Below are 12,971 nucleotides of genomic sequence, written 5' to 3'. Positions count from 1 at the left end.
TGCCATCCAGCCATCTCGCCCTCTGTCGTCCCCTTCTCCTCCTGCCCCCAATCCCTCCCAGCATCAGAGTCTTTTCCAATGAGTCAACTCTTCGCATGAGGTGGCCAAAGTACTGGAGTTTCAGCTTTAGCATCATTCCTTCCAAAGAAATCCCAGGGCTGATCTCCTTCAGAATGGACTGGTTGGATCTCCTTGCAGTCCAAGGGACTCTTAAGAGTCTTATCCAACACCACAGTTCAAAAGCATCAGTTCTTCGGCACTCAGCCTTCTTCACAGTCCAACTCTCACATCTATACATGACCATAGGAAAAACCACAGCCTTGACTAGATGGACCTTTGTTGGCAAAGTAATGTCTCTGCTTTTGAATATGCTATCTAGGTTGGTCATAACTTTCCTTCCAAGGAGTGTCTTTTATTTCATGGCTGCAGTCATTATCTGCAGTGATTTTGGAGCCCCAAAAAATAAAGTCTGCCACTGTTACCACTGTTTCCCCATCTATTTCTCATGAAGTGATGGGACTGGATGCCATGATCTTCGTTTTCTGAATGTTGAGCTTTAAGCCAACTTTTTCACTCTCCACTTTCACTTTCATCAAGAGGCTTTTGAGTTCCTCTTCACTTTCTGCCATAAGGGTGGTGTCATCTGCATATCTGAGGTGATTGATATTTCTCCCGGCAATCTTGATTCCAGCTTGTGTTTCTTCCAGTCCAGCGTTTCTCATGATGTACTCTGCATATAAGTTAAATAAGCAGGGTGACAATATACAGCCTTGACGTACTTCTTTTCCTATTTGGAACCAGTCTGTGTTCCATGTCCAGTTCTAACTGTTGCTTCAAACATTTAGAGAAGAGTTAATATCTATACTTCTCAAGCGATTTCAAAAATTTCCAAGGAAGGAACACTTCCAAACTCTTTCTATGAAGCCATCATCACCCTGATACCTAAAGCAGAAGATATCTCAAAAAAAAAAAAAAATTACAGGCCAATATCAGTGATGAACATAGATGCAAAACTCAACAAAATATTAACAAACCAAATCCAGCAATAAAAACAATTAAAAGGATCATATACTATGATCAACTAGGATTTATCCCAGGGATACAAGGATTTCTCAATATCTGCAAATCAATCAGTGTGATATACCATACCAACAAACTGAAGAATAAAAATCATATGACCACCTAAGAGATGCAGAAAAAGCTTTGGATGAAATTCAATACCCATTTATGATAATGACTCTCCAGAAAGTGGGCAATGTAATAAAGTCCATACATGACAGACCCACAGCTAACATTATCTCAATAATGAAAAGCTGAAAAAAATTTCCTCTAAGATTAGGAGCAAGACAAGTATGCCCACACTTGCCACTTTTATTCAATACAGTACTGGAAGTCCTAGCTACAATAAAAGACAAGAAAAAATAAAATGAATCAAAATTTAAAAGTAAGAAGTAAAACTGTAACTGTTTGCAGATGACATGATATTATACTTTAAAAAGTCCTAAAAGACACTACCAGAAAACTACTAGAGCTCATCAATAAATTCAGTAAGATACAAAATTAATTTGCAAGATATAAAATTATTATACAGAAATCCTGCATTTTTATTCAGTAATAATCATCTAGTTAAACAATCCCATTTACCACTGTATCATAAAGAATAAAATGCCTAGGAATAAACCTACCAGAGGTAAGAGACCTGTACTCAGAAAACTATAAGACACTGAAGAAAGAAACTGAAGACAGCACAGATGGAAAGATATACTGTGTTCTTGAATTGAAAGAACTAATATTGTTAAAATGACCATACTACTCACGGCAATCTACCTATGCTGTGCAATCCCTATCAAATTACCAGTAGCATTTTTCACAGAACTAAAACAAATAATTTAAAAAATTTGTATGGAAACAGAAAAGACTCTGAATAGCCAAAACAATCTTGAGAAAGAAAAATATAGCTGAAGGAATCATGCTGACTTTGAACTATATTACAAAGGTACAGTAATAAAAACAGTATGGCACTGGCACAAAAAACAGACACACAGATCAATGAAACGGAATAGAGAGCCCAGAAATAAACCCATGCACTTTTGGTCAATTAGTCTATGGCAGTCTCCTCAATAAGTGGTGCTGCAAAAACTGGACAACTGCATATAAAAGAATGAAATGAGAACATTCTCTAACATCATATAGAGAAATAAACTAAATCTGGATTAACCTAAATGTAAGACTGGAAACCATAAAACTTCTAGAGGAAAACACAGGCAGAATACTGTTTGACATTAATTGTACCAATATTTTTTTGGATCTGTCTCCTGAGGCAAAAAGAAATAAAAGCAAAAGTAAACATATGGGACCTAAATACAGCAAAGGAAACCATCAATAGAATGAAAAGAGAACAAACTGAATGGGAGAAAATATTTGCAATTGATATGACTGGAAAGGAGTTAAAATCCAAAATACATAAACAGATCATACAACTCAACATCAAAAAACAAATAATCCAATTAAAAAATGAGCAGAAGAGCTAAATAGACATTTTTCCAAAGAGGATATGCAAATGGCCAACAGACACATGAAAAGATGCTCAATATTGTTAATCATGCGGCTAAGTCGCTTCAGTTGTGTCCAACTCTGTGCGACCCCATAGACGGCAGCCCAGCAGGCTCCCCTGTCCCTGGGATTCTCCAGGCAAGAACACTGGAGTGGGTTGCCATTTCCTTCTCCAATGCATGAAAGTGAAAAGTGAAAGTGAAGTCGCTCAGTCATGTCCGACTCTTCACGACCCCATGGACTGCAGCCCACCAGGCTCCTCCATCCATGGGATTTTCCAGGCAAGAGTACTGGAGTGGGGTGCCACTGCCTTCTCCATTGTTAATCATGAGGAAAATGCAAATCAAAACCACAATGAGATATCACCTCATACCTGTCATAATAGCTAACATCAAATAATAAATGTGGTGGCAAGGATATGGGGAAAAGGGAACTCTTGTACCTTGGTGGTGGGAATGCAAATTCGTGCAGCCATTGTACAGCAGTACAGAAGATTCTTTAAAAACTAAAAATACAACTCCAAAATAATCCAGAAATTCCATTCCTGGGTATATATCCCCCAAACCCAAAAACAGTAATTAAAAAAGATACATGAACCCCAGTGTTCATGGCAGCATTATTTATAACTGCCAAGATATGGAAGCAACCTAAGTGTCCATCAACAGATGAATGGATAAAGATGTAGTATATATGCACAATATAATACTACTCAGCCATAAAAAAAAAAAAGAATATTTTGCCATTTCCAACAACATGAATGGACTTGGAAGGTATTATGCTAAGTGAAATAAGTCAGAGAAAGACAAATACTGTATGACATCACTTATATGTGGAATCTAAAAATACACCAAACTAGTGAATAAAACAAAAAAGAAGCAGAACCACACATACAGAGAGCAAACTAGTGGTTACCAGTAGAGAGAGGGAAGGGGGGGATAGGGGATTAAGAGGTACAAACTGTTATGTATAAAATAATCTGCAGGATATATTGTACAGCATAAGAAGTATAGGTGTTTAAAAAAAAAAAACAGACCTCCCAAAGATACTGAACAATGGAATAAATGGAGTCTCCTTGGATGACTGTTTCCAAGGGTATTTCATTCTCCTGGTTATATAAATCTTGGTATACACTATTAAATTGGCTTAGGATTTGTCCTGTCCCTGGACAGGATTTGGGGCTTCCCTGGTGGCTCAGACAGTAAAGAAAACGCCTATAGTGCAGGAGACTTGGGTTCCATCTCTGGGCTGGGATCCCCTAGAGAAGGGAATGGCAACTCACTCCTGTATATTTTTGCCTGGAGAATTCCATGGAGAGAGGAGCTTGGCAGGCTACAGTCTAAGGGGTTGCAAAGAGTTGGTGCGACGCCATGGACTGCAGCATGCCAGGCCAGTACTTACTAATTAAATATATTCAATTATGTTAGTGTACATTTAAGCTAATTTTGATACCATACTGAAGTTTTTTCAACACAATATAATTCCAGTCATTGCCAGAGGCCATGATTCTGTTTTTTCTCTTAGAATCCTGTTCCATTACCTGGTAAGTCACTTCTATTTCTAACCTCAAACAGCCATTCAGATAACTTTCAGGTAGTTTGGCTGAGTGGTGAAGAGGTTGGACTTTATACTTTGACAAACATGCATTTGGATCTTATCTTTTGATCTCAGGAGAATCCCTCTTTGCCTCAGAGTCCTCACCCCATAAAATGGAAATCATACCTACCTTCTAGAATGGTTGAAAAGGTAAGGAGGGGCCCTGTGTAAATCATCGCACATAACATGTGACACGCAGTGAGCAGTGAAGCAGCAGCAGCTCATTACTACAAGCTGGGTGTTCCTTTCGTTGCGTGGGTGACTTCTTTGCCCATCAGCCATCTTCACTGTGTTCATCTGCCTTCTGCATCAGGAGGGGAAGCCCATTTCCTGTGCCAGAACGTGTCATGAGGACTGTGAACTCCAGTCTCGGGGATCTGCCTCCAGAATTATTAAGACTGAAGTCAGAACCCTCAAGGTGAAGGTAGAGGGTTTTACACTTTGTACAGAAACCTGTACTGTATTTGATGGCTCTTTATGTTGATTCTCTTAAATCTCTGACTCATCAGAACATTGATAACAGAACTCTCTGAATGTGTGGAAAGGATATGCAGCGAATTCTAATCGTCATAAACTTTGTGCCTAATTGTCATGTTCCCTGAGTTTCTCATTACTTCCAGATGGCATTTTGCCCCTGTAAGTCACCTCAATCCTATACCCTGGTTTTCACCAATTTCTTTCACGCTCCTTCCTTTGGGCTCGCCACTACCCCAGGGTTTAACACCAAGTTCCTTTGTGTGTATACAATGAGCTTTTCTTTTCTTTCAGAAGGAATCATTTGCCTGGATTCGTGCTAAGTTTACTTGTTTTCCACTTTAAAAAGTGAACTGAGTTAGATAATATCTGACCATTTCTACAGATGTGGTCAGGACACTTCAAAAACACTTCATCAAGGGATTTCACATTTTTGTTGCTTTTAAAAAATACTCTGACTCATTCTTCAGGGAGACAAGTGGAGCTTGAAGTTCCCTTTCTCAAGGGTTATGCCACGAATGTTTTGGAACAGATTTTGGGAACTGGATTCTGAATCTGACTGTGGAGGCAGAATTTCAGTGTGGGAACCGGAATCTTTAGGAAAAAATTACAGTAACTGAAATGTTTCAACTTCATAATAGAATGTTTGGATGAACTACAAGAGGAAAAATAGAGTAGATCAATAATTTGGTGTGTGTGTGTGCCCCCTTCCTTTTTTTCAAGGCCAGAGAAAACAAATGACTCTGAACTCATTGTGTTCAGTGCTTCTTAATCCCTCATACAGAGGTTGTGGGAATTGGACATTATAAGACTTTAGCAAAACATCTAGAAAACAGTTTATATTCAAACAAACTTTTCACTGAAGGACTACTGACTCTTTGTCCAAACTGCTGATGCAATATGATGTAAAATCTCTGTGAATCAAGTTTTCCAGCTTTTCAAGTCTGTTGATGTGGGTGGGTGACACTTCCTTTATTTTCCCCCCTCTTCGCCAGAGTCTTTAACTGACACTTATAACAGCCAAATGAGGTTGCTCTACTTAAACTCTTCCTATGGGCTGAGTCTCCACAGTGAAAAGGCCTGCCACCTTCTGTTTCACAAACCTGAATTAAATCTCTAAACAAGGGGAGCAGTTCCATTCTATTACTTTTTCTTATATATTTAAAATCTTTTGAGAACATGTAAAACTACCTTAAAATTTTCCATCAAAAATATGAGAACAGGGTAGCTTTAAGGAAAGTTACAGTTTTTACCTTCATGAAATAAATTTTAAATAAGGCACACCACTATAATGATGTCTTTAAAGAACAGACTTGTTAAAAATATCAGAGAACACATAACTGAGTTAGAAAAGAGTATTCCAGGAATGATAAAGGTTATACTTCTTGCCCTTGTATTTTTTAAAGCCTAATGTATACAAACATTTTGGAATATCCATGAATTAGGAAATATTAGGAATATGAAAAAATGGATCTCTTACTTTCTTGGTGACACCCCTTACAAGGCAATAATATAATAAGCTAACAAGATAGAGAAGCCAGTTAGAAAGTTAAAGAGATAATTTAAAAGCAAATCTTAAGTGCATAGTTTTATGTCTTTTCATACAGTATTTCTCTATGAAGGATTCTGTATTTATGCTAGTTTGTTAGAAACAAATCTAGGTTATGCAAACATGGGGCTTCCCCGGTGGCTCAGACGGTAAAGGATCTGCCTGCAATGCAGGAGACTGGGGTTCAATCCCTGGGTCTGGAAGATCCCCTGGAGAAGGGAATAACTACCTACTCCAGTATTCTGGCCTGGAGAAGTCTATGGACAGACTGTAGCAAACACAGGTGTTATTCCATTATTTCCCAAACTGTACGTGATTAAAAAGCTAGTTTTAAAAATTTATTTGAAAAAATGAATTCATGTGACTAATGCAGCTGTAAAATACAGTAAAAGCAGTGTGGCAGTATAAAGTTACTATAAACACTTCCAAATGCTTATCCTCATTTCCTGTACTTATTGTAGACCAGAAATAAACAGTTCTCAAATGCATACCTATCCACAGATCACTCTTAGAGGACTCAATTATAAGTTTTTGTTTTTGTTTTTTTGGTAACAGAAAGCTTAAAAATGTATTTAAAAAGATACACGTGGAATTATTGAGTGTTGTCCCATGTTTTAGCAGCAGCTGCTGCTGCTGCTAAATCGCTTCAGTCATGTCCCACTCTGTGAGACCCCATAGACGGCAGCCTACCAGGCTCCTCTGTCCCTGGGATTCTCCAGGTGAGAATACTGGAGTGGGTTGCCATTTCCTTCTCTAATACATGAAAGTGAAAAGTGAAAGTGGAGTCGCTCAGTCGTGTCCAACTCTTCGCGACCCCATGGGCTGTAGCCTACCAGGCTCCTCCGTCCATGGGAGTTTCCAGGAAAGAGTCCTGGAGTGGGTTGCCACTGCCTTCTCTGAGCACCAGCCTACAAAGAATTTGGATGAGCCTTCAAGCGTCTTTAAGATGCAGTAAGTTGAATAAATCTCCCAGAGAAATATCGGGTGTGCCTCTCATGTGTTCAATGTATCAAATTCTCCCTTTGCTTTCTCCATCTCATGCTGTCCCATTTATTTATGCTTTCCTACAACTGAGGGGAAATAGCAATTTCAGTCACTTGGAGGACAGTTTATTTTGTGTGGCAGTATCTCTAGGAGCTGGCATGCTCTAGAAGTGAAAAATATTTCCTTTGATGTTCTCAAGATGGTGGCTTGTAGGGTTCCAAGGCAGAGGCTGGCATGTAATATTACAGCATTTTGGAGGCAGGCCCATTGTCATTTTCACCTTGCAAGGCTAATCCAGGCCACTTTGTTCAGAGCCGTTCTTTATTAGCAGACATTAGACCTTGACCTCTTAAGGATGCTCTGGGAAATTGATTTTAACAATCTACTAAAGAGAGGAATCATCCCAATACCCACCACAGGCAGTGACACAGATATACTTTCAGCAGCAAAAAGGGAAACCAAATCCCGAACAGTGGCCACTCCAGCTACAGCCCAGAGAAATGAACTGACAGCTATGGGAAGAGGATGTCCAAACTGATGTGCCTGCTGGAACCGAATGGAGCACCTTGTGGAGTGATGGTAACAAACCAACTACAAGCCGCCTGGGGTTTACGAGGACCAGCTGTTCACACGAAAGGAGAGGAATCAAATAAAATACTGAAAAGGGAAGGAGGGAAATAGGGGGAACATGCCATGGTAAGGCCGAGGCCATGTCACGAGAGGACGAGATCCCTGGGTTTGTGTCTGTGGACCTTGGAGGTGTTCTGCCTCCAGATCCTCCAGCCAGTCTGTGGAAATGCCTTCAGTCAAAAAAGGAACTCCTGAAATTACAAGGCTTTATGAAGAGGTTCCCTTTCCAAGGGCTGCTCGGATTTTCTAAGACTTCTCCCAGTTAGCTGGGGGAGAGATGGCGGACAGGCAGAACACCACCCTGCTCCTGGTGGAAAGAATGGGGAAGATGACACGGCAAGTTTGAAGTTAAACGATGATCAGAACTTGGACACAAAATCTTCCTTTGTAAATAAATACATCTGCATCCTGCAGATATATACAGTCCTGCCTGGTTGTGTGAGCCTGTGTGTGTACAGTCCTGTGCCAGCTCAGAGGGTCTTGGCTTTTTTTTAATATATATATATTTATTTAAAAACAAATAAAACCCTGGGTCTGAGTTGCAGCATTTGGAATCTCCATCACAACGTGCGGGATCTTTTCCTTTTTAACTGGGGCATGTGGGATCTAGTTTCCTGACCAGGGATCCAACCTGGGCTCTTTGCATTGGGAGTGTGGAGTCTTCGCCACTGGACTACTGGGGAAGGCCCTCAAGGGTCTTGTATGATGATACTTTCACTCTTGACTCTCAGACCCAGGTCCATCTATGTATGAGCTGTAAAGGCTGATTCCTACTTCGTGCTTGGTTTGATGACTTGTGAGACTTCTGCTCATGTGATTTCTTTCTAATATTTACTAAATTAAAATCAATAGTTTTATAGAAATACAGATTCCCCAGCTCTACGCTAATGACTGAAAAATTTCTGGGGAAAATTTCAGGGAATTTATATTTTTCTAATAGCTTCACAGATGGTTCTGCACATCAGCGTAGAGAGCTAGCCTTTTGTAACCACTGGACCAGATCACTGTTAAATAATCATTTCCAATGTAACACTTTTCTATTCCAAATTCAAGCCTAACACTACCTTTTGAATAATATCAGAATACTTCAAGTAAGGGATGAATTGCAATTTGCTTTTGTTTGGCAAATTCATTCTTCAAAGTGTAAATAACAAGGAGCAACTGCGAGCTCTAAATGGGTCAATCCTAAGGAAAATGCACTTTAAGCTCCCTAGAACTTTTAAAAACATCCATGTAGACATCAGTTGCAAGATAATCCAAAAATCAGTCACAGATTTCCTGAAGATTTGTATAAGGCAGTGGTTTGAAGAATAGATTAGTGGGTTGGACACTGTCCTTGGGTGGAATAAAATTACATTATTAGAATTCTGCCCTTCCCCCAGTTCATAAAGTCCTCAATTCCACCACTTTAAAACTGAAGTTTACCTTGTTAAAGTTCTCGTTGTATGCTAAATCTAAGCTTCCATGTCCTAAAGTTCACCATGAAAAGTAATGATCTGCCACATTCTGCCGCTCCCATATTCTTTCTCTTCTTTTGTACACCAAGAGTTTTCTTCCCGTGAAGAGGAGATGTGAGCTGTAACCTGTAGCAGGAAGTGGCACCTGGCTGCTGAAAACACTGAGATGACAGTGAATCTGGAAGCCCATGCTCCCCTGGGGCTTAAAATAATTATCTTCCTGGGCTGTCATGGTACCTGAAGTCTACCATCAAATCTGCCTCTGTGGGCTAAGACAGGTATGTTCCCTAACATACAAAAATAGGATGTGTTTCATTGTGCCTCCCTTTATTCTTCCTACCTCGCTGGATCCCTTGGTTCTGGGCACAGCCAGTTTCATAGACATGCTTAGATGGGCCTTACACTTGGTTTAATGCTCTACTGCTGCCATCTTGAAAGTCTTAATGATTTCTGAATAAGAGATTCCACATTTTCAGTTCGCACTGGGCCCACAAATTATGCAGCTGTTCTTGCCTCGTTAAGGTTGATCCAGCTCTCTGTGAATGCTCAGAAATACTTGGCCAGTCCAACTTCCTTTCCATTTTTGTGCCTGTCACATTAAACTGTTCAGCAAAATGAATGAGGAGAGGTGACCTGATTTGGGGGATTAGACATAGGTCTTCTCACTGGAACAGTGATTGGGGAGAATGCTTCCTTTGGCCCATTGCCCCTTCTTGGCAAGACACATAGAGCTCCCTCTGAGCCACACTTGGCCCATAGACTGGTCTCCATTCAATAAACAGCCAGTTTGGCATATAATTTTATCATTATTGTTTTTGTGGAGAGTTTTAGGGAAGCCAGAATCATAAAAGAATCCTTTCTGCCTTGCCTCCTGCTTAGGCTGGGCCATGTGTGTGTGAAGCAAATGATGGACTCATAGGGCCATGTGGTCTGGCCAGTGACTGCCAATAAATTCTTGCTCAATCTGCCTAGTGCCTTTGCAAAGGAGTCTGCAGGTCCTCTCTTCTTCCTTGGATCATCTGCTTCTTTATGATCTTTAAACTACAACTCACTTCTTTTCCCTCTAACCAGGTTGATACTCCCAGCAAATATCAAATGGGACCTCAGGAATAAAATTTGAGGTGGGTGTACAGGGGGAAAAGAGATGTTAGACTCCTGTGACAGAGCAGGTCACAGGAGAAGGAGAATTGTTTTCTTTTGCCTAGGGCACTGAGTAGGAAGGAGGCAGTGTTTAATCAAATGAAGGTTCAAACCCTCACTGAGAATTGCTTTCTGAACCCTTTAAGTAGCCCACAATTTATTTTCTAAGATACCCTAGGTTTGTCATGACATGTGTCAGGGGAAAGGTCAGATGAAACAGTCAATGTGACAAGAAGTCACGGCATTGAGAGGAACAGTACCTGGCTAAATTCTGAGAGTTGCAAAGATCAGAAACCATTCAAAGGAAAAATAGGATGATATAAGTGCTTTGGTATTTACCAAGTCCTGAGGATTTCCTGCAGAGGGGAGTCAGTCTCTTCCACAGAGTTTGCACTCATCAGGATCTGAAAATGGGCTGGCTGGCACTTCAGCCTTCCTGGGAGATTCGCAGGCTTTGATTTCTCTAATCTCTACAGAACCTAAAGAAGCCCTGACATGGAAAGAGTGTAAGGGCTGTGGCTCCCATATGCATCATTCTCAACCAATCAAAAAGAAACTGCAATTATCGCAGGGAGGGGAAGACGGCATGGAATGCTTCAGGTCTCCCCAGTCCCACTTGCACTTCCACCCCTTCTTCAGGGTGGGGGAACGAGTCTGATGTATCTTTGAACTGTGCCAGTTAGATCACAAACATTCTGCTATGTTTTTCCTAGAGATCTGATGAAATTAAGCTTTGCTACTGACTAAATATTGACCACTGGATTTAGCCTACTTATCAGCTTGTCTTTACTTTGGGGCAAGTTATTTGGCCCCTCTGACACTCAGGCTCTGTAGCTGTAAAATGTAATTAACAAATATCCGCTGCCCAGGGTTATGCTGAAGATTAAGTACAATAATCAGGTTTAAGAATCTCACCTAGTACCTTTCAATTAGCATGTACTCAATAAGTGTTCACTTTTTCCTCCCTCCTGTCCTAGGAATCTTTCCAGGGCAATGCTTCAAAAACTCTTGGAAGACTTCCCTGATGGTCCAGAGGTTAAGAATCCTTCTGCTAATGCAGGGGCATGGGTTATAACCCTGGTTCAGGAAGATCCCACTTGCCATGGAGCAACTAAGTCTGTGTGCCATAAGACATAACTACGGAAGCCAGTGCGCCCTAGAGCCAGTGCTCGGCAATGAGAGAAGCCACTGCAGTGAGAAGCCCGTGTACTGCAATGAAGAGAAGCCCTGCTCTCTGCAACTAGAGAAAGCCCACGTGCAGCAATGAAGACCAATACAACCATAAATAAATATATAAAAATTGCTGGAAAAAACAATTAAAAAACACGTTTCAAAATCTGACGTAGAGAGTTCCTTGTGAATTTTTCACATAAGGTGGCTGTAGATGCCCCCCAATCAAACTCACTAGAAACACATCTGAAGCTGACAACTGGGTTTATTCCTCATTGCAGAGAGGGAGCAAGCACCTATGGGGCACTATGAGGGTGTCTCAGTAAGTGGCATTAAAAAGGCCTTCTTGGGATCTGGGCTGGTGTTGGGTGATTTGGGGGAAGAGTATGAAGGAAGAGAGAATCTGCTCTGGGTTGGATGTTGGTAGGAAGCAGGCATAATTCTGACTGGGTTCTTTAATACATTTGATCTTGAAGGATGCAGCATAGCATAAAGCTGTAATACGTAAAAATTCAACAAGCAAGTGGCTCATATTAGCTAGGAGAGGGGATGTTTGGAATTTTCAGGTTTGGACAATGTTCACGTTTTGTCTGTTCAGACATGGTGATGGAATGGTCTTACTTTGTTGTGATTCATCAGAGTCACTGAATGGCCTTGTCTGATGTTGATGTTGAGCAAAACCATGTTCCACAGGAGAACAAGTTCTGGCTGAATGCCAGGTAGCTCTCTCAGATATTAGGGGGCTGCCTTTCTCTTTCTCATGACTTTGTTTTTCTACTATTATTAAATAATTTATTTAACTAATTTATTCATAGTGTTGACTGTTCTGTACATGCCAAAGATTGTTTTCAGAGCTTCATAGATATCAACATATTTAATGCCATAATATCCCAAAAAGGTCAGTACTTTTTGAGCTCTATTATACAGATAAGGAAACTGAGGATCAGAGAGATGAAATACCCTGGCCAATAAATTTCACACAGCTCGTGGATGATAGAGCTAGGATTCAAACCCAGGCAATTCATGAATCAGGGCTCCTAAATGTCACAACTGAAGGCAGCCATCAGGGTCTTTTCAGAAGCCCCCTCCCTGTCCTACCCCATGAGCTTTGCCTCCCTGCCCTTCAGGATGGCTCCTGCAGCACACAGAGGAGGGAAGAGATTGTGAGGAGGCACTTCTCTAGTGCCCTCATTTCTGGGAATGACTCTTGACAACCAGTCCTGGAACAGCTTTGGGGAGAGAGACCAGAGAGGGAGAGAAAGAACATCAACCATCAAAAATTCTCATGGTTCAATTATGGGTTTTTTAAAAAGTTATTTCTTGAAGTTCATCCTTCTTTGGATCCTCTCTCTCCATCATTGACTCTGGATTCTCTGCATTTATTTATTCAAAATTCTTTCCTGAGTACCTCCTGTGTGCAC

At 40.7% G+C, this 12,971-nt stretch overlaps 1 protein-coding gene across 14 annotated transcripts in view; it reads right to left on the bottom strand.

Moving 5' to 3' along the window:
* The window catches only part of LOC147343090 (uncharacterized), a 466,920-nt gene that overhangs the window by 18,755 nt on the left and 435,194 nt on the right, over positions 1-12,971 (bottom strand). For 2 of the 14 annotated variants that reach the window (XR_015157018.1, XR_015157020.1), the window contains one exon: positions 4,337-4,476. The exons of the other annotated variants lie outside the window; for them this stretch is intronic. The gene's annotated coding sequence lies outside the window, so the exon portion shown is untranslated. Of the gene's footprint in view, positions 1-4,336; positions 4,477-12,971 lie in introns of those variants that run through there. 14 annotated transcript variants of the gene reach the window in all.

The sequence above is a fragment of the Bos grunniens genome, chromosome 28, assembly GCF_055505025.1.
Source record: "Bos grunniens cultivar Pamir isolate PY7600 chromosome 28, Bosgru_T2T1.0, whole genome shotgun sequence".
Classification (NCBI taxonomy): domain Eukaryota; kingdom Metazoa; phylum Chordata; class Mammalia; order Artiodactyla; family Bovidae; genus Bos; species Bos grunniens.
This window is presented reverse-complemented; position numbering and strand designations above follow the sequence as displayed.